This window comes from Protopterus annectens, chromosome 4.part0 (genome assembly GCF_019279795.1).
Source record: "Protopterus annectens isolate FY-2018-M chromosome 4.part0, PAN1.0, whole genome shotgun sequence".
Classification (NCBI taxonomy): domain Eukaryota; kingdom Metazoa; phylum Chordata; order Ceratodontiformes; family Protopteridae; genus Protopterus; species Protopterus annectens.
In genome coordinates this window covers 671,717,296-671,737,867 of record NC_056733.1, presented here as the reverse complement: position 1 = coordinate 671,737,867, position 20,572 = coordinate 671,717,296, and the positions used below count along the sequence as shown (strand labels likewise).

General features: G+C 40.2%; 1 protein-coding gene across 1 annotated transcript in view; it reads left to right on the top strand.

Annotated features, from left to right (window-relative positions):
* The window catches only part of TCTN1 (tectonic family member 1), a 1,166,238-nt gene that overhangs the window by 650,602 nt on the left and 495,064 nt on the right, over positions 1–20,572 (top strand). The window lies entirely within an intron of this gene.

Sequence of the window (20,572 nt, the reverse complement as noted above, 5' to 3'; positions counted from 1 at the left end):
AGATTCATTTTAGTGCCAAAAAAGACAGGGGGCTGGAGACCAATCTTGGATCTCAGCCTATTGAACAAATTTGTACAGCAGAAAAAATTCTGGATGGTCATGGTTAAAGTCAGTCCTTCCCTTTCTAGAGAAGGATGATTGGATGTCCTCTATAGATCTTCAGGACACATATTACTACATAAAGAAAGACAAATGCTCCAGAAGGTATCTCTACTTCCGGCTAGGAGCCAGTCATTACCAGTTTTGAGCACTGCCCTTCGGTCTCACCACAGTCTCCAGGGTGTTCACCAAACACATGGCAGTCATAGCAGCTCATTTGAGACTACAGGGATTCCATGTGTTTCCATATCTAGAAGACTGACTCATCACCATTACCTCCAGACATCTACTGCTTTACGCCATAGACTTTTCTGTACATCTTGCCAGGACACTAGGCATTTCAGTCAACACAGAAACGTCACAATTGACTTCCACACAGGATATGGAGTTCTTTGGAGCAAGGTTAAATACAGTATCCTGTGTAACCTCCCTTCCTTTCCACAGACTGTTGAAACTCAAATCACAACTTCAGGTAATCATTTCCAAAACAAAGTTCCTGCTCATGTGGTACTACAAGCTCTGGGAACCATGGCAGCAACAATAATGTTAGTTCCCCTAGAGAGGTATCACATGAGGCTGCTTCAAAGGCTGTTGGCATCACAGTAGTCACTTCTAACTCACCCCATGTCCCATCCAGTCTTGATAAATCACTGCAAAAAGGATTTACCTTTGTGAATGAAGACAGAAGAGATTCTATGAGGCCATCCCTTTTTCCCCTCTCAGCCCAAAGCCATAGTGACCATGGACGCTTCCCAGATTGGGTGGGTGGAATTTTCTGGGAAAGACTGTTCAGGGCACTTGGTCCCCACAAAAGGCCAATTTGCACATCAGCGTCCTAGAATTGAGGGCAGTGCTTTTAGCATTGCAAGCATTCCAGGCTGTCCTTCCTTTGGGGACAATGGCAATCCAGTCAGGCAACATGTCCATAGTCTGGTATATCAGCAAACAAGGGGGAACCAAGACCTACCCTCTATGTCACGAAGCTCTAAGGATTTGGCAATGGGCAATTGCTTCCTACTGCTTTCTCATAGCAATACATGTCCCGGGGAACTCCAAAGTGATTGTGAACAAACTGAGCAGATGTATTTTCTTGCCTCATGAGTGGTGTCTCAATTTCAACATGGCAGCAAAGATTTTTCGTCGATGGGGTCAGCCTTGCAGCAACCTGTTTGCTTCTCCTATAAACCACAAATGCAGCAGCTACTTTGCCCTCATCCCCCCTCACTGGGAATCCCTGAGAGACGCACTTCTTCTCAATTGGCCCCCAGGACTCCTGTATGCCTTTCCCCCAATTTTTCTGATCGCCCATTTTCTGAGGAACGCTGACGTCTGAGAAGCAAAGTGATTTTCATTGCGCCATACTGGCTCTGTTAAATCTGGTTCCCCTTTCTTTGGCTTCATCTGATTCACTGCCCGTGGACTCTGAACCCAGCTCCAGACCTACTGTCTCACCCTCAGGGTCTGGTGCATCCTAATCTTCAAAATCCATGCTGATGGCTTGGTGTCTCCAATTCAAGTAATTGCCAGGCAGAATAAGTTGTCCTCCCCAGTGCAAAAGATACTTCAGGCCTCCCATAAACCATGCACCAGGAAGCTTTACCTTGGCATATGGAAAAAATTTTCAATTTGGGCGAGTACAAATTTCCTAGACCCTTTCTCGGCATCAGTTGACAAGGTCCTGGAAGCCTCTACCTCTACAATTAAGGTTCATTTGGCTGCCTTTTTAAATTTTCATAATTTTTTTATGACCATTCCTTGATGTCTCATCTATGCAGAATTTTTCTTAAAGGTGCTCTGCATTTAAAACCCCCTTTCAAGGACTCTGTAGCACCATGGGATTTGACCTTAGTCTTACAATGTCTAGTTTGACAGCCCTTTGAGCCAGCAGCTACTTGCATCCTCAAGTTCTTATCTTGGAAGACCCTCTTCCTAGTAACTATCACATCTGCTCAGAGAATTTCACTCAGAACCAATCCCACTTTCCTTCCCAAAGTGATATCAGAGTCTAATATCAACCAGTCCATAGACTTACCATTTTTCTTCCCAAAATTTACAAATAAAGGAGTGTACTGTTTACACTTATTAGATGTCCACAGACAATTACGTTTTTACTTGGAGAGAAAGAAAGCTCCTAGAAAATCAGACCAACTATTTTTGTCATTTTCGGGACCCAGATTGGGCAAGCCTATATCGAAGGTCACCTTGTCAAAATGGCTAAGAGACTACATTACCTTTATATACAACAAAAATAAACTCAAGTTATCAATTACAGTTAAAGCTCATTCTACAACATCTGTTTCCACTTCATTGGTCTTCCATTCCAGAGCTTCTATGGAAGACATATGTGCAGCTGCAACTTGAGCTACTCCACCTACCTTTATCACTCATTGCAAGTTAGACGTGGTTTCCAGGGAAGAGCATTCTTTGGCTCTGTAGTGCTCCGGAATATCCTTCCTTAGGGCTTCCCAAGATCTAAAGTAGCTAGGAGCTCTGTCCCATCAGTCAAGAATGGGTGAAGATTAACAACATCAGATAAAGAAGTTATGTTCTTACCATAACGTTCCATCTGTGTTGTCGATCTTCATTCATTGTTGACATCCCACCCTCCTGCCCCCTCCTAAAGACTCCAGGAAGTTTGGAGCTAGTCCTGAGATGTTATAGGGTTATACCTTAGACAGGGTTTTTGTATTTTCCTAACTACTAGGCAAACTTGATCTGAGGTAGAGAGGAGAGAGGCATTGTGGGTAGAGCCTTAGCTCGAGAGTTTTTGGCTGGCATGAATTATGTATAACGGCCGAGTCAGTTCCAAGAGGTCAGAACCGAACCCATCAGTGAAGAATGAATGAAGATCAACAATACAGATGGGACATTATGGTAAGAACTTTTTTTCTATATCTATGTGAATCTATCCATCAGTGTTATTTTTAATATTTCCTGTAGCTGAAACTCCAGTGTTTAATTGTAAATAGATATTTAGTATTTTCATGTTCTTTTATTATTTATTATTAAATATATTTAAACTTTTCATTGTGGCCGTTTTTTTAGAGAATATTTTTACCGTTAAGAGTAGTTATATTTATCTGGTGACACTGCGGCTGCTCCTGAAAAAGCCTTGCTGCATTGGTGAAACACTACCATTTTATTAATATTAATTTTACTCAGTGTAATTGGGTACCCTTTTAAGAGCCTTAGAGTAGCCGGCTTTGGAGTGTTCTGGTGGCAGTATCTACCTTATAGTCTAGGCGGAGGAGGCATTGCTGGAAAATACGTGCCAGCCTTTCCCAGGTGTGTGCGTGTGTGTGTGCGTGTGCGTGTGTGTGTGTGTGTGTGTGTGTGTGTGTGTGTGTGTGTGTGTGTGTGTGTATGTAGTGTAAATGAAATCTCAGAGTGTGTGTGTCAGCTACATGGAGCAGGAACACAGAGCACTGGTTTATTTTGTTATATAAGCTAGACCAAAGTGTCTTGCTTTGTTTTAGAAAAGTGACCACAGAATTTGTGTACAGTTTTTTGACTTCATTTTCAGTCTCTTGGAGTTGTGCTCTTAGATGTTCATCATCTCACTGCTGCAGTAGCGTTTAGGCTGTAGGGGTTGTGTCATGCCCAAGATGTAACAACCAGCCAGTTTCCCAAAAGCTCTGGCTCCCTCCCACACATCCCCTCTGCCTGCTGATTGGTTTAGCCATGAGGCGGGAAAAATCAGCAGTCGGATCAGAAAATCTTAAATACTTTCTTGTCGTCTAATGAAGAATCAGCTCCGAGGCTTCACACGAGCAGCAGCCATCACTTCAGCTCTTTTATGGCAGATAAGTCCCCTTTGGGGAACCTTTCCACACAGAAAATTTAATTATTTTATATATATATTTAGATTAGATTAAAAAAAAAATTTTTTTAACTTTTATTTGACTTTAGCGATTCTGGCCTTTTAAGAAACCTGGTATTTCTTCAATATCTGAAGGTTAGTATCAGGGTTCACTATTTGTAGCTTAAACTAATTTGAGGGCTTGTTTTGTGACAAAATATACTGCTTATGTAAACGTTCGATTATTTAAAGGAAAGTTTTGTGTGGGCAAGTGTTTTACTTGGGCAGGGAATACTATGGCTTAAGGGGTCTATATTATGTTATCGCATGCTCACAACAGCGAACGATAAATAATCGACCCCATGTAAGCGAAAGCTTACAACGTCGAAACCTCAGGACAGCGATTTTTTTTCCAAGGGGAAAAAAAAATCACTGTTCCGAAATTAAAAAAACAAAACTTTAAAACATTACATAATGTGGGGGGTTGTGCCCCCCACACCCCCCTGCTTAAATATACCAACACCAAGATCGCACTACAGTGCCGAAAACTGCAAAGTAACGAAAGCGGCCAAGCAAATTTTTTTCCCAGGGAAAGAATTCACTGAAAAGCCGCTTCACTATTTTGCCTTTTCACGCTTTTCGGTTCAATGAAGACACATTCGACAAACTGCATCTGCGACATCATATTAGGGAACCGGCTTAAGTAGTGCTTGAGTTCATGCTGTTACAACTTACATGCCATTGTTTTTCTGTCAAACTAAGTTTATTCCAAATGGGTTTCTGATAGGAATTTAGAGGGCTGCTTATGCATTGCAGTGTTTTGGAGACTTTGGATGTGAATACAGAGACGTACTGGGGGTGGGGGATGCTGCTGAATGTGTCCAAGGGGAAAAGACCTCTTGATGGGGAATATATTCCTTCTCTAATTCAGTTAAGAAACCTGTAAAGAAAAAAATGGTTAGATATTGTTCATCAGAAGACATAATATCTATAAGAAAAGATGATCTTCTTACCTTAGCCAAGAAACTGTTACAGACCGTCAGTCCTAGCATGCAGAATTCAGTATCTGTGAAATCAGTTCAGTATAAATATTCCTGAGGAAGACATGTCAGATGATTCTGACATAGACAGAGACAGGGCTTAGTTTCCTTTAAATTCTCAAGCCCAAAACTCGGATGCTGCATAAACCTGGTCCTGAAATCCTCCCTTGAAGGAATTTTCTTTTTCTCAAAATTATTGCTAGGATGAATGAAGTAATTTTTATGGGAACAAATAGATGTTTCCACTGAACTGAGGAGGTATTATGATATGCTAAAACTGGATATTCCTCATTCTATGCCTTTTCCTGCTCTAATGTCAGACATGTAAGATATATATAATGCTGCCTGTAACAACCCTGATTCACACCCTTCTGTCCCCCCAAAAACCAGATAAGTTTTACAATGTTTCTCAAACTAACAAGCACTTGTTTTCTCACATTAGGTCTGACCCTGCAGTAGTCTCATCTTCTAAGCCAGCAGGGAGCAGGCTTCCATTGTCATCCATCCCTACTCCTGCGGACAAGAAGGGGAATATTTTGGACATATCTGGACAGAGAATTTTTTCTTCTTCCACTTTGGTCTGTATTATGTGGAAGTTTGTACTTTTTTGTATAGACAGTTTTGAGATATCTAGGTACCACTCTTCCCATAAAGGCAGTGCCTTTCTTAATTCTGTTGTACCCAACATTTCTAGAGTATCTAAAAATGCCTTAAGGAGTGTATATGATTGTACAAAAGTGTGACTAGGGCCTCTGCATTTGCTATTGTTTTGAAGAGGTATGCCTGTGTACTTAGCCAAAAGTTCTCTGAAGAGGTAGAGTCTGAAATTTTCAGATTTAGATAAGGACATTCTATTTAGCCCATGTGCTGTTCAGGTCCTCAAACAATTTGATGAGAGAAGAAAATTAATTCTGGGAGTTTCTAAGATTTTTCAGCCACCCCACCCCCATTACAAATCTCCCAGATAATCTTTCATATCTCAGAAACAAAACAAAACAAGTAATCCCTGCCTTCTCAAGCCAAAGAGGGGAACAAAAGAAGATGGCAACAGGGAAAAAAAAGAAACAAAAATCCTTCCCTAAAAAGTGACAAAAATCCTTTCCTAAAAAGTAACAGTCTGCAACTTCAGAATGACTATGCTAGCATTCTCCTCCCCAGCCCCTCTCTTTATGCCCTTGTCTTCTAAAACATTTCTCGACAATCTGTATATTCCCCTTTAGCAACTGATTGTGACAGACTTGTGGTGTTAAAAGTAGTTCAAGAATGATACTGTTAACACCACATGCAAACACCTTCTTGGAAGAAGATCCTCCCCACCTTCTAAATAAGCACTTCTATACACTAATAGTCCAATAACCAATGCCATTGATAATGAAAGGGGCACAGGCTTCTATTCCAGAATGTTTCTAGTACCAAAGGAGAAGTCTTCTTGGAGACCAGTTCTAAATTTTTCCTTCCTGAGTCTATATGTAAAAGTACCATAATTCAACGGGTCTATATTACAACAGCGAAGAGGCGTTTAATTGAACGCCTCTTCGCCGACACATATAGAGTGAACGCACTAAAGCGCGAACGCTCAGAATACTGACTTCTTTCCCTGGGAAAGAAATCGGTAGTACTAACACACAAACACGCACACTTTCAAACATTACAATGTGGGGGGCTCCGCCCCCCACACACCCCCTACCTAAATATACCAACTCCGCGATCGAACTACAGTGGGGAAAGGGGCAAACACATAGGGAAGGCCAAGCGATTTCTTTCCCAGGGAAAGAAATCTCTGTTCTGTGCATTCGCTCTATATTTGTCATTGAAGAGGCATTCGATTAAACGCCTCTTCGCTGTTGTAATATAGACCCTAATTCAACATGTTGACCTTTCAGAGTTTGCTACCTCACATTCCTCAAGAAAGTTTTTTGATAACATTGGACCTAAAGTATGCATACCATCACATTCCCATAGCCAAAGGTTTCAGGAAATTTCTCAGATTTGCTGTTTCTAGGTCACATTATCAGTTCTCTGTATTACCCTTTAGTCTACTGTTGCAAAGTTTCTAGCGCCAGTCATAGCTCATTACAGACTGAATCGCATTCACATTTCCTTATTTAGATTACTTACTTAACTTTGTTGAGTCTTTTCCCAGATTTCAAGAATCATTAAAATGGGTTTCATTTCTTCGAACCAATCTGGCATTCCAGATAAATATTCAGAAATTCTCTTTGATCCCATCACACAGGATTGTCTTTCTAGGATGTCTTATAGACACCCTGCACCAAAAGCACTTTTTGATGCACGAGAAGGTAGATTTGTATCTAGAAACTTTCCTGAGCTTCTCAACTCAGTGTCAGACACCAGCCATAGAGCATCTCAGGTTCCTGGGGTTCATGGCATCTCTAATTCTCATGACTTCTCTCAGCAGGTTTCACACGAGAAACATTCAGTCGTTTCTAAAAACACATGGACCTAACATTTGCATCCTCTGGAATTTCAGATTACAGTCGTGTGCTTTGTAAAAAAGGTACTGCACTGGTGGAGACTACAAATACAAGTAAATGCTGGTCTCCCCTTTTCTTCTCTACCTCCAAGTCAGCCTTACTACAGATGCCTCAGATTTTGCTTGGTGGCAGTTTCAATGTGAGGGTAAAAGTGCAAGGGTATACCATGGACAGGAGGGTTCCTTTAGGCATTTCCACTGATATCCATGGTAATTCTGAAGATTCAGATGGACTGTCCAAAAATAATTGTTGACACCTTTTTGGCCAAGGCAACAGAGGTACTCCCTTATTGTGGAACTGGCCAAGGGCACTTACCACAAGCTACCTTACAATCTAGACCTCCTCACACAAGACAGCAGAAGTTTGATAAACCCAAGTCTCAAATATCTTCAACTAATTGCCTGGATGATTCAATTCTAAATTCCTTTAAGGCACTTATTTTGAGAGGATATGCAGCAGATACTAAAGGAGGCAAGAAAACCTGCTACTAGAAAATTTTATATTGGTAAGTGAAATAGATTTTTCTAGTTGGCGCCTAGCCAATACCTAGGGCCCTATCAAGGATTATGTAACACAGGTGATCAAAAATGAGAGCTAATAGCCTCTGGCTTTTCATACTCTTCTATCAAGGTACATGTTGCAGCCTTTTCAGCAAGTCTAATCCTGGATCCTCTACTTTCATAGTTTTTAGTAAAACAGTTTATGACCTCAATTCAAACATGTTGCTTCTTCTTAGGATCTTAGCTTAGTGATGGAAGTCTTAACCGTATCTCCCTTTAAACCTGAACATCAAACAACTATAAGGTTCATTACACTGAAAAGTGTTCCCATTGCACTGACATCTGCAAGAAGAGTATTTGAGTTGCAAGCTCTCATGGTGAGTGACCCGTGTTTGGTTGTCCGTAGGGATATGGTGTCATTAAGAACAAATCTCTCATTCATACCAAAGGTAGTTTCAGAGTTTTCTTTGATTTAAGCCATTAATCTCCCAGCATTGAATTCTAACCCTCAGTACCAGACCAGAGAGAAAATATTTTACATACACTTGATGTGTATATACAAGTTGGGTACTATCTTGACATAACCCAAGTCTTATAGAAAAGGTGATCAGCTATTTATTTTTTATGTTGGGAATAAGAAAGGAAAGCCAGAGTCAAAACAGACTATTTCCAAATAGTTCTCCTTGGCTATTGCCTTTTATTATGCCCACCATGATAAACCAGTTCCAGGCAGTATCAAGGCTCAATCTGTGAGGGCCTTGCCTTCTTCAGTGGCATGTTGAAAAGGGGTGGACTCTAGAAGCACTCTAGACAGACCTACATGGTCCTTTGTAGATACCTTTGCAAGACATTGTAAACTGGATTCTTTTCTAGATCAAGGACTGGTTGCACTAGAACCATTCTCCAGGTGCTTTTGGCTCCATATCTTTCCTCTTTCCAGGTTGGCTAGACTTTGATAATCAGTCTATATAGCCTAAAGGCTACCGCAGTAATGAGAAGGATGAACGTTGCACAGGTGTGTAAACTGCAATTACTTCTATAACAGTAGATGTTCAAATTCCTTACTACTGCAATAGTCACACCCACCCACATTCCCATATTATTGTATGTAGTTTTTGATGATAAATAATTTAGTGATTATTTCTTTTTTGAATAGTTCTGGATGAATACGCTACTCATCTTTTGGGTATGAAAGTCCTGAAGATTTTACACTATGATTATTCATTTTACCCTCTCGTATGTTGACTAATCAGTAGTCATAGTGGAAGTGCAGGCGAGCTTCATAGCTTTTGGAAGTTGTTATAGCTTGGGCAAGACATAACCCATATAGTGTAAAGGTTACCGCAGCAGAAAGGAATTTGAACATTTAATGCTGTAGTAAGAGCAACTTGCACAACTCTAATTTCTTTACTTTTATCTTGCCTATTCTGAAATTATTCTTTTAGACATTTGTAGCTTCTGCTATTTTTCTTCCATCTTGCTCTGTAAACACACAGGTGACCTCAGTGGTGCAGCGGTTAGCATTGTCAACTCACAGCAATAGGCTTCCGGTTCAATTTTCGGCTGGAGTGCCTTCTGGGTGGAGTTTGCATGTCCTCCCCGTGGTCGAATTCACATTAAAAGACATGCAGGTAGGTGCGTGTGTGAGTGGGTGTGCCTTCCTTGAAGGTTGGGCGCTGGACTGGCAACTCGACACCATGACTGCCAGTCATTAGCGGACCAGTGTTCCGCTGTGGAGACCCCCTATCCAAGAAAAGCCAAAAGACAGGTTGCTCTGTAAACATACAATATCAGCCTGGGTCTGAAAATGACTTGTCTTTTGTCCATCAAGTTTAAACACTAGTTCACTTTACTCTGATCACAATTTGTGTTAAACATACTTTGTTACTTTTGGTTTGTTTTAATTTCAACTTTCGGAAGTCACGTAGATTGGTTTGTAACCCATTTTTACTTCCCACATTTTACATTATTTTTCATTGTCCTTCCATAAAGAGCTAAAACCCTGATACCCAGTCATACTGGCATCAGTTCTTCGTTTTAATATATGCACTTGTTTACCTATACCTGTTGTATTCTCTTTGTTGAGAATTCTCCTGTTTGCTTTCCTGTTTTGCTGCTGCAACATATTTGGAAAGTTCAGAAAACTTTTTTTCCTTTATTCATTTTGCTTTGACAGCTATTTTGTGGGTCAAGGTCCCAGCTGTCTTTTAAATCTACATTTCACTTTATTTTCATTTTCAGAAACTATATCCATTTTACTTCTAATGTTCTTTGGTTAGAAACAGTGCCCCTGCCTACCTTTTGCAGTTGTACACTCAGTCAAAGGCCAGATCTTCTCTTGCAGAAAGTCTAATTTAATTTCTTTTGTTAGATGAAGACCACTGACAAGGCCTCTGTTACCTTTTTTTGCAAGCTCTCTAGCTTCAAGAAACACATTTTGCTCATCCATGTTATATATTGCAGCTGTCTTATAACCTTTAGCAGTAAGAGTTGTCCCTCTCAAACAAAGCATTAACTTAAGTTTGCATATTTCTAACAAATTACTTGGAAGTGCTCATTTGTACGTGCCTTTCAAGAATGTTTTGATGGCAAAGTATTCTCATTCTCCTACAACACAACACTGTTTGTAGCCAGACTTAATTGGTTAACATCAGAAATGTGATCTGTTTTGATCCTGGGCTAAAATTGATGAGAACTGATCAATGTTGTACCCTGGTAGACAAATTCAGATAAATAAATAAATTGTCTTTTAACCATTGTCAGATACCATGATGCATGTATTTATCTGTGATTGGTGAAACCATGGGTCTGAACCTCAGTTTTATGTCATAAGCTTAATATAGTTATCATATGACATTTGCTTCTTATGGCTTCACAAAACTGTACCAGAAGGACGGAAGAAAAAAGCCCAAACTTTGCTTTTCCAGAGTTGTACAGAAACAACCCCCCCCCCCTCCATCCCCCATTCCATTAATATCTTCATACTCTGAAGTCACTCGTCCTCTGAGAAAGGAGAATTGTTTGCTTTTTGTGCAGAAGCAATGCATTTCTTCTGTTTTTGAAGTTGTTATGCTTTACTGTTAGAATAAATTAGTAAGAGGGATATAGAGGCTACAGTTTCTCACATGGGGTACAAGAGCTAGTCACTTGCAAGAAGTATTTTAATCAATCTATTTTCCTAAATTTGTTGATTTTCCATTCAGGAAAGCTGAACTCTGGCATTTCTGATAATTGTGTTTCTTCTGTTTCAGTTTTGTGAAGTAAAACCCATTTGTTGGAGTTTTGTACTGCTTGTGAATAGGTATTAATGGAGCGGCACTAATAATTTTCAGTCACATTTGTACCATTGCCTCTCAAGTATGCTCTCTGCCCATATAGGGAAAACCTTTCAAGACAGCATCTCTGTGCCCCCCCCCTCCACCCAAGTGAATAGAAGAGTAATCCTGTTGAAGCATTCTCCACCTGGAACAGTACAGTGCCAATTTCTTCATCTTCTTCACTTATTTGCAATGGTTGGTTGGTATCATTATCCATCCCTTTATTGTTAAGATCTATTTTTAATCCCTCTCATTATATGACATCTTTTGATACTTAACTTCTTGAACTGGCTATTATCAGTGGTATAATCTAAACTCTGTCCTGCAGCATGATATTGGTGAATATTTCCTGGAAATGGTCATGCTAATTAATCCTCTCTTTCTCCATGCTGGTCTTGTTAGATATAGCTGTAAGGATTTTGGGAGTTGCTGCCAATAGCTAGGTAACAGTGCCATTCTCATGCTGTTCTTGTTTTTTGCACTCAGTTGTTACACCTGCTAAAACATTTTTTAACTGATTGAATGTCCTTATTCTGCCTTTATAACTTTATACTTGCATAATACTTTGTACATATTTTGCTGGGGTACTGTGAGTTCTCCAACACTGCAACCCCTTCATGCTGATTAAGATCTGCTCTTCAGAATTTGACATAAAATCATTCCCTACAAGATTAGTGAATTGAACTTTCCAAATTGTTTAGTCCCTAGTGCTACTAAATTTGGTAATTTGTGATACAGCTTAATAAGCCAGTGTTTTCTGTTTAATTTGAACACTCTTACTTCATTTGTATTGTGAGAGAAGATATATTGCTGATATTCTGTGCATTTAGTCTTGCCAGGTATTGAAATATGTGGATCTGATGTTTTTGTCAGTCTTCATGTAGTCATTGATTGTGAATTCAGTTTCGAACCTTGGAACTGACTTGGCCATTTTTCCAGCTCCCTCCCTCCAAAAACTCTCGAGCTAAGCTCTACCCTTAATGCTCCTCACAAGAATATCTCAGATATCATTTGCCACTTCCTGGTGCCAGACACGTTCTCCCCTCAGAGCTCTCTCTCAACACTTTTATTAAAAAAAAAAAAAAAAAAAAAAAAGTGTAAGTTTCTAATAACTCTCAATCATTTTTTCCTGCTGAGTCTTTCTTATTCCAATACCCAGCTTCTCTTTAGCATCAATTGTTAGAATTTTATCCTCTTCCCCTTTCTAACAAATCGGTAAACTTAAAGTACCATTGCTGATACTTCTTCCCCTTTACCTTGACTGGTGTTTGTACAATTTTCTACCTTTGTTTTTATATATATATATATATATATATATATATATATATATATATATATATATATATATACACACACATATGTATACATACACACACACACAAACCCTTTCCTAGTTCTTCAAAATCTAAGACAGATGTCAATTCTCCTTCCTCCTCGTTCTCTTCCAGTAAACTTGAAAAATCTAAAAAGAGGAGCCATTTGGTTCCATCAGTTTTGTTGGAACCACCTGCTAAAATGTCAGAAAATTTCCACTGTTCCAGCAGCTTCCTCAGATCTGGTGGGAAAACAAATTGAATCTTCAGTGCCATCGGTGCCCGTCTTTGCACCGACTGTATTGTTGCAGACTACTGTTTTGGACTCCCCCATTTCGGTGCATTCTAAACCCTTGGTTCCCTCTGTCTTGGAACCAAAGGAGTTTTTCTTCAAGGACGGGCCCCAAACGAGGTATTCACCATCCATAGACCCCTTTTTGACTGTCCTCCAAGTCCCTCTCTCGATAGACCTTCCCCCAGGTCTCCATCAATTTCCGTGGTCCGAGCCAGACATTCCACCCAGTCACAGGAATGCAGCAGTCTTAGAAATTCAAAAACTGCTCATCAAAAGAGTCATCCAAGCAGTCCCACCAGACCAGATAGGATCTGGATATTACTCATGGTTCTTTTTAGTGCCAAGGAAAACAGGGGACTGAAGACCAGTTTTGGATCTCAGCCAGCTGAACAAATCTGTTCAACAAATCAAATTCAGGATGGTCACGGTTCAGTCTCTACTCCCCTTTTTTAAGTAAAGAAGATTGAATGTGCTCAGTAGAGCTTCAGGATGCATATTATCACATTAAGATGGACAATCAGAAGATTCTTGTGCTTCAGGCTGGAAGCCAGTCATTACCAATTCAGACCTCTGCCCTTTGGTCTCACCACAGCCCCCAGGGTGTTCACTAAATGCATAGCAGTGGTAGCAGCTCACTTCAGACTACGAGGATTCCACATTTCCATACCTAGACAATTGGCTCCTCACCACTCCCACCAAGCATCTACTATTACAGACAAGAGGCTCTCATTCAAACTTGCTCCTCACTGGGAATCACTATAAACTAAGACAAATCACACCTATAGCCAACCCAGCAATTAGAATTCATAGGAGCGATGCTGAACACACACACCAACATTGCATCTCTTAAGATAGATAAGATCGCAAGTCAGTCAAATTATTCAGAACAGAAAAGTTCCTGCAAAACTGTTGTTACTAGCACTAGGGTCGATGGCAGCCTCCATCATGTTGGTTCCCCCTTTGAGGTATCACATGAGGATACTTCAGTGGCCCCAATTGTCCTTACTAAATTAACCAATGTTCTATCTAATAATAATCACCAATTTATGCAAGAGAGATCAGAGGTGGTGACTTCATTCCAATATGATTTTGGCAGGTAGGCCTTTTCTCTCCCCTCAACCTCAGGCCATAGTGAGCACGGATGCATCCCAGATAAGGGCGGAGGTGGCATTATCTGAGAAAGGCAGTCCAAGGCACTTGGTCCCACTTGGAGACAAGTTTGCATATCAGTGTTCTAGAGATGAGGGTGGTGCTCTTAGCATTGCAAGTATTCCAAGAAACCTTCCCCTTGGGAACAATTGTAGTTCAAACAGACAGCATGTTAGTAGTCTGGTACATCAACAAGCATGTGGGAACCAGATCTTATCCTCTCTGTCGAGAAACTCTCAGAGTTTGGCAATGAGCAATTTCATTCGACTGCTTTCTAATAGCGATGAATATTCCAGGGAGCTCCAATGTGATTGCGGACAAACTGAGCAGATGTATTCTAATGTCTCATGAGTGGTCTGTCAACTCATTGGTAGCAGAAAAGCTATTCCACCACTAGGGCCAGCCTTGCTGCGACCTATTTGCATCACCCCTGAATAGCAAGTGCAGCAGCTACTTTGCCCTGATCCGTCCCTCCGGGGGAGTCACTGAGAGATGCTCTCCTACATGATTGGCCCTGCAGTCTACTCTATGCATTTCCCCTGATTCCCCTAATATCCCAGTTTTTGAGTAAAGCCAACAGGTCAAAGAACAGAATAATTCGCATTGCCCCATTCTGGTCCCGACAGATATGGTTTCCCTTTATTTGGCCCCATCTAATTCAGAAACCTTGGACTCTGGATCCAGCTGCAAACCTATTGTCCCATCCAGATGGGCTGGTTCATCTGAATCTTCAGAACCTCAAGCTTACTGTGTAGCTTCTCCAGTTCCCATGATTGCCAGGCATTCCTTTCTCACTTCCCCAGTTCAACAAATCATTCTGGCCTGCCACAAATCTTCCACTAGGAAACTATACTTTAACAAATGGAAAAACATTTCTAAATGGGGGCCAGAGACTAACCTTGACCCATATTTGACTCCACTCAATAAAGTCCTGGAGTTCTTGACGTTGCTTTTTGACGCAGGAGCTCAGGCTCGACAGTTCGAGTGCATCTAGCTGCAATCTCAAATTTTCATTCTGGTTTGAATGGCAAATCCTTAATGTCCCACAAGTTTTGCAAAGCCTTTCTGAAAGGATCCTTAATGCTTATACCTCCATATAAAGAACCCTCTGTGCCTTGGGACTTGAATCTAGTACTCCAGTCTCTAATTTATCCCCCTTTTGACCCTTCCACAAATTGCGATCTAAAGTTCTTGTCCTGGAAAACTTTATTCCTGGTAGCTGTTATGTCTGCAAGGAGGATATCTGAGATACAAGCCTTATCCTGCAAACCTCCTTATCTAGTTTTTCATAAAAACAGGGTCTCCTTGCATACAAATCCTTCCTTTTTACCAAAGATAGTATCCGAAACCAACCTTAACCAAACTATGCAACTCCCAGTTTTCTTTCCCACTTTTTCAAATAAAGGTGAATATTGTCTACATTTACTGGATATGCATAGACAATTATGTTTTTACCTTCATAGGACAAAATATTTCAGAAAATCAGATCAGTTGTTGCCTTTTCTTCAGTTGCTTTGAGGTAACCAGTTTCTAATGGCTAAGGACTGTATTACCTTTGTGTATGACAAAAATAATCTGCCACTACAAAGACCTGTTAAAGCACATTCTACTAGAGTGGTAGCCTTGTCTGCAGTTTTCCATTCTAGAGCTTCTAGACGATATTTCTGCAGTGGTTACATGGGCATCTCCACATACATTTATTACTCATGACAAAACTGGATCTGGTCTCTAGGGACGAACATCCTTTGGCTCGATGGTCCTCAGGAATATTCTTCCGTGAGACATCCTAAGATTTAGGTAGCCGGTGACTCTGTCCCACAGTCAAGGATTAAGTGAAGATTGACAACATTAGATAAGGAAGTTTTGTCTTACAATAATGTTCCATCTGTGTTGTGGAACTTCACTTATCCTTGACATACCCACTCTCCATCCCCCTGCCATTCGACTTCTTGGTGGATCAGATCCTTTCCTGAGATTGGATTTCATTTAGAGATGTAGGTATGGTCTCTCTTCTGCTATTTCATGTCTGTTATCATTGTATGGATACTAGATCTGAGGTGTTCTTGCGAGAAGCATTTTGGGTAGAGCTTAGCTTGAGAGTCTTTAGAGGGAACAAGCTGAAAAAATGGCTGAGTTGGTTCTGAGGTTTGGAAACGAACCCACAGTCAAGGATAAGTGAAGACTGACAACACCACATGGAACATTATGGTAAGACATAACTTTTTTTTTCTGATTGACTGTGTAACATTGTGAGGTATTGCCATCTGTACCAGGAGAAGTGGGACAGTGGATGTGTGGCATGTGCCAGCATGGCTGGCTGAAGTTTTGTAAATAATGTTATGTCATTTGACTGTCACATTGATTTTTAATGATGCTTATATTAAAAATGTATTTGTAAAAGTTGCTTATGTTAAAAATGCTGCAACAGAATCTTAACAGAGTTCTGAATGTGTATTGTGCCAGAGTCAGGTGACTAGATGCAATTTCATTCTATAACCACCAGCAGTTTGTTTGTTTTGCTTTTCTTTGGAACCGGATATAAAAGATCTATGTCAGTTATCACAGTTCAGTTATTGAGTCGGTTCATTTAATGTGTGTAGTATCTCATCTTGCCTTGTGGAAGTGAGCATCTCAGAAGTACATCTTGCCTTGTGATACTAAGTGAGTTAACTAGGGACAGTTTCTCTTTAGATTGTTTAATAGAGTGAGATTAGTTTAGTATTATTTTCTTTTTTCTGCATCTGTGAGATTCTACCCAAATGTGTTATTTTTGTATTTTCTGTGACTGAAACTCTGATGTTTATTGTAACAAAATATCAAGTATTCTCCTGTTTTCTATTTTATTGTCCATTATTAAATATTTTTATATATTTTCATTGTGGTTGTTCTTTTAGAGAATACTTTTAACATCTTGAGAGTACTTGTGCTTATTTTAGTGACACTGTGGCCACTCCAATAAGCCTTACTGCTTCGGTCACACTCTACCGTTTATATCCGTATAAATTTGACACAGTATACTTGGTTACACATTGTAAGAGCCTTAGAGTATTTGACTGGTGGCAGCAATCTACCTTGTAGTCTGGAGAGAGGAGAAACAGTTGGTGAATCTGTGTTAACTTTTCCCAGGGGGTGTGTGTGTGTGTGTGTGTGTGTGTGTGTGTGTGTGTGTGTGTGTGTGTGTGTGTGTGTGTGTGTGTGTGTGTGTGTGTGTGTGTGTGTGTGTGTGTGTGTTTCCCAGATACTTGGAACTGGGACACAGTGCACTTGTTTGGGGTTTGGAGAGACAAAGAGTCCAGTCCCAGTGGAGCATGTTCCCTGTGTGCTCTTCAGGGAAATTGTCCTTGATGCACAGAGCTGCATTTGAAATCAATTCCTGTTCTTAGTGACTGCCTCTCATTGGTATCAATGGTGAGAGTTGGGGCTCCTTGATTACTGGCCTTCCCAGGATGGTAGCTTTTTTTCCTTTAGTTTTTATTGTACTATTTTACATGCTGTTAGCTGGACTGCTCTGAGCTGCACGGTACTTAGTAGTGTGCCACAATGTATTCTATAGTCACAGATTTTAAAACTTGGTCATAGCCGCTGTGGTCCCTAAACTACCCTTCAATATTCAGTCACTGTCTCCACTCAGAACTGCACAGTTGTTCAATTTTATCATAGCACAGGCAGAGACTACTTTTGACACCAAGTTATAACTTTCCTTCTTGAGCATGTAAATGCCTTGCCCCACCAAAATACACCCCCCTTTTTATACTTTAGTGATGCAGTTCTTCTCAAAAAGGCTTAGCAGCACAGAGTGAAGTCTTGTTACAACAAGTTGGGTTCAGAGTAAAACAAATAAACTTTTGATAATCCCAAATCAATTAATAACCCACTACTAGCTGCATAGATAAACTTATAACAACCAACCTTATGTTAGGCAGGCAAATGCTAAGGACCTAGTCATAAGTGTTTTCATAGTAAGTTAACAGACATGCCACTCACCAGGCTGAACAAATAAAAGGTGACAATGAACTGCCTTTATGATTCCAGAATTTGACAGGTTACTGGGGCATTGGAGTTCTTTCATCCTAGGGTGATACATGACATGGTGGTTGTTCGTATAAGTGTGAATGATCTGAGAGACATATCCTCGGATTATATGAAGAGAGATATGATGGAGCTCTCTGAGAATGTACCCGAGACTGTTATGTAACTAATCTTGAATATTATGCTGTCTTTACTGTGATCAATGCCATAGGATAAGTAAAAGGTAATTGACCTCAACAATTGATTTAGATACTGGTGTTATTCCAGGGAGTCCAATGTGTGTCAGCCTGGAACGAAATATTTGAGAGTACTGCCGGTTTTGCCAAGGATGGACTCCATCTGTCTGTTCATGGGTTTTGTACACTGACTACAACTTTATGCACTGCCATAGTGCATTTTTAGGCAGTGTCAGTTTCCTCCATCTGCCATCATACCCACATCAAATCAGGAGTGTAAAACTGTTGTGCTGCTAAATGCCCTCCATAAGAAACTGCCCTCCTTAAAAGCTCTACTGACCCTAGAAAATATTGACATCTGTGTCATCACTGAATCTTGGTTACACTGCAGTGCTAACACATCCTGATTCCATACTTATCGTTCTTCCAAACCTCTATAGAGGATGTCTTTACAGGTAATGATGTGTCCATATTCTTCTACATTGCCAACACATCAACACTTGTATGGCAAAATAACAACTTTGAACTCTGTCACATACTAGGAACTATCAGCAGAAGCTATTATATACCCTAGCCAATTAAAGAACCACCTCTATGACACTTGCAACCCATGAGGTATACCTAAATAAACTAGAGTCCAAGCTTTGTTATTCATAGGGTCTTCAACGATACATCCGTAAATTGTAAAACCTACAATAGAACAAATAAATGTATACAATGCTTTCTATATTTCATCGATATAAACTCTCTAGATATTGCACTCCTCCACCAGGGCCTCAGATTTGCAGGACCTGATCTCAGAAATATAGTGTCATTATGCTCTACATTTATAGTTACCCCATCACTTGTCAGAGCTGACCACCTTTCAGCAGTGTGCACCATGAGGGCACAGCCCAACCTGCCCACAGATCTCACTGTCTTTAGAGATTTTCCTGGGCAAACTTAATACAGTTAGCTGATGTCATGAAGGCATTTTAAGAGCCCCTACTCCTGTCCTCTGGAAGACCCAGTAGTTGGCATCGCTCCTTTTTATGTATTTTTTGTGTATATCTCAGCACCTGCATAGAGATGGAAGACTTCTCAAGATGTTCACACAGTAAGCAGCAGGTCGATTAAAGCTCTGTCAGTGTGAAAGCTAAGAAATTGTTTAAAAGGCAAGTAAAAGTTATTAGTTTGGGTAGATTTCAGTTTCTAGCTAATAATTACACTGTCTGAATGCCAGTAAAGAACTTCAAAGAAAGTAAGGGCAAATCAGGTAGAAAAGGAGAAGAAAAATCTCTGGCTGGGAAGAACCTTGCAGTTCAGCAAAATGCAGTTCAATTATCAGTTTTAGGACAGTAGGTGGATTCCAGTTATTTGGAGTAAAAATAAATTAAATGCATTCAGATGACTTTAAAATAAATGATATACTGGAGCAATATAAAGTTAAATGACAAACGACTGGAAAGTCTGAAGAAGCTTTAAATAGCTATTCTGATGAGATGACCTGATAAAGCTGCAGAAAACAAAGGCTGAAATGAAGGAATTACTGGCTAATTTTGAACTGTTTCAAAAAATAGACCTAAGATAGAGCAGATGGAGAAAACCTCAGCTTTTCCACTATACCAGCGAAACTGGAAGCAATAGATTGCATTAATTTTATGAAAGTATAAGTAAGCAACTGCTCTGGGGTTCCAGAGCAGGATTTGTTAAGCGGTCTAGGGATCTAAACCTCTTCTGCAATATCAACAGAATGGTTTGGAGGGACTGGTACATCTCACAGGGGTTACTGCTGCTCTAGCACAGACTCTCTGTCCACATAAAACAAGGTTCATTCCTGTCTATATTCAAGCGCAACTTGGACCTATGAATGGGAAATAGAAAATTTACCCTAGGACTGCTCCCTGTACTACTAATGGATAGATAGCTCCTAAATACTTTATCACATGCATGGGTCCCTTTAAATTATCATATGATACCAGTTATTCTCATTAGGGGTAATGTATAATTATCCCAGTTATTCTCATTAGGGATGATACATCATTATCGACCATGGGATGGGTAAGGCCAATTACTGTCCAAACTTGATTATTTAATTTGAGCATAAAAAGGGAAATTGGCTAGTCAAGTGGGATAAGCTGATTCTTCCAGTAGAACAGGACGGATTGGGATTACCCAATTTGAAGGGGTATTACAGAGCTGCACAGTTAAGGCTGCTATACGTAGCATAAGTAGAACACTATAATTCAAAGGGGAAAGAGATGATGTTGAAACGGGGGAAGCTCAAGAAACAAGGAGAGACTGGTATTTTGCATGCAGGCTTTTAAGGAGAATAACAGTAATCATACAGAATATTATATCCATAAAGTAGCAGAAAGTAT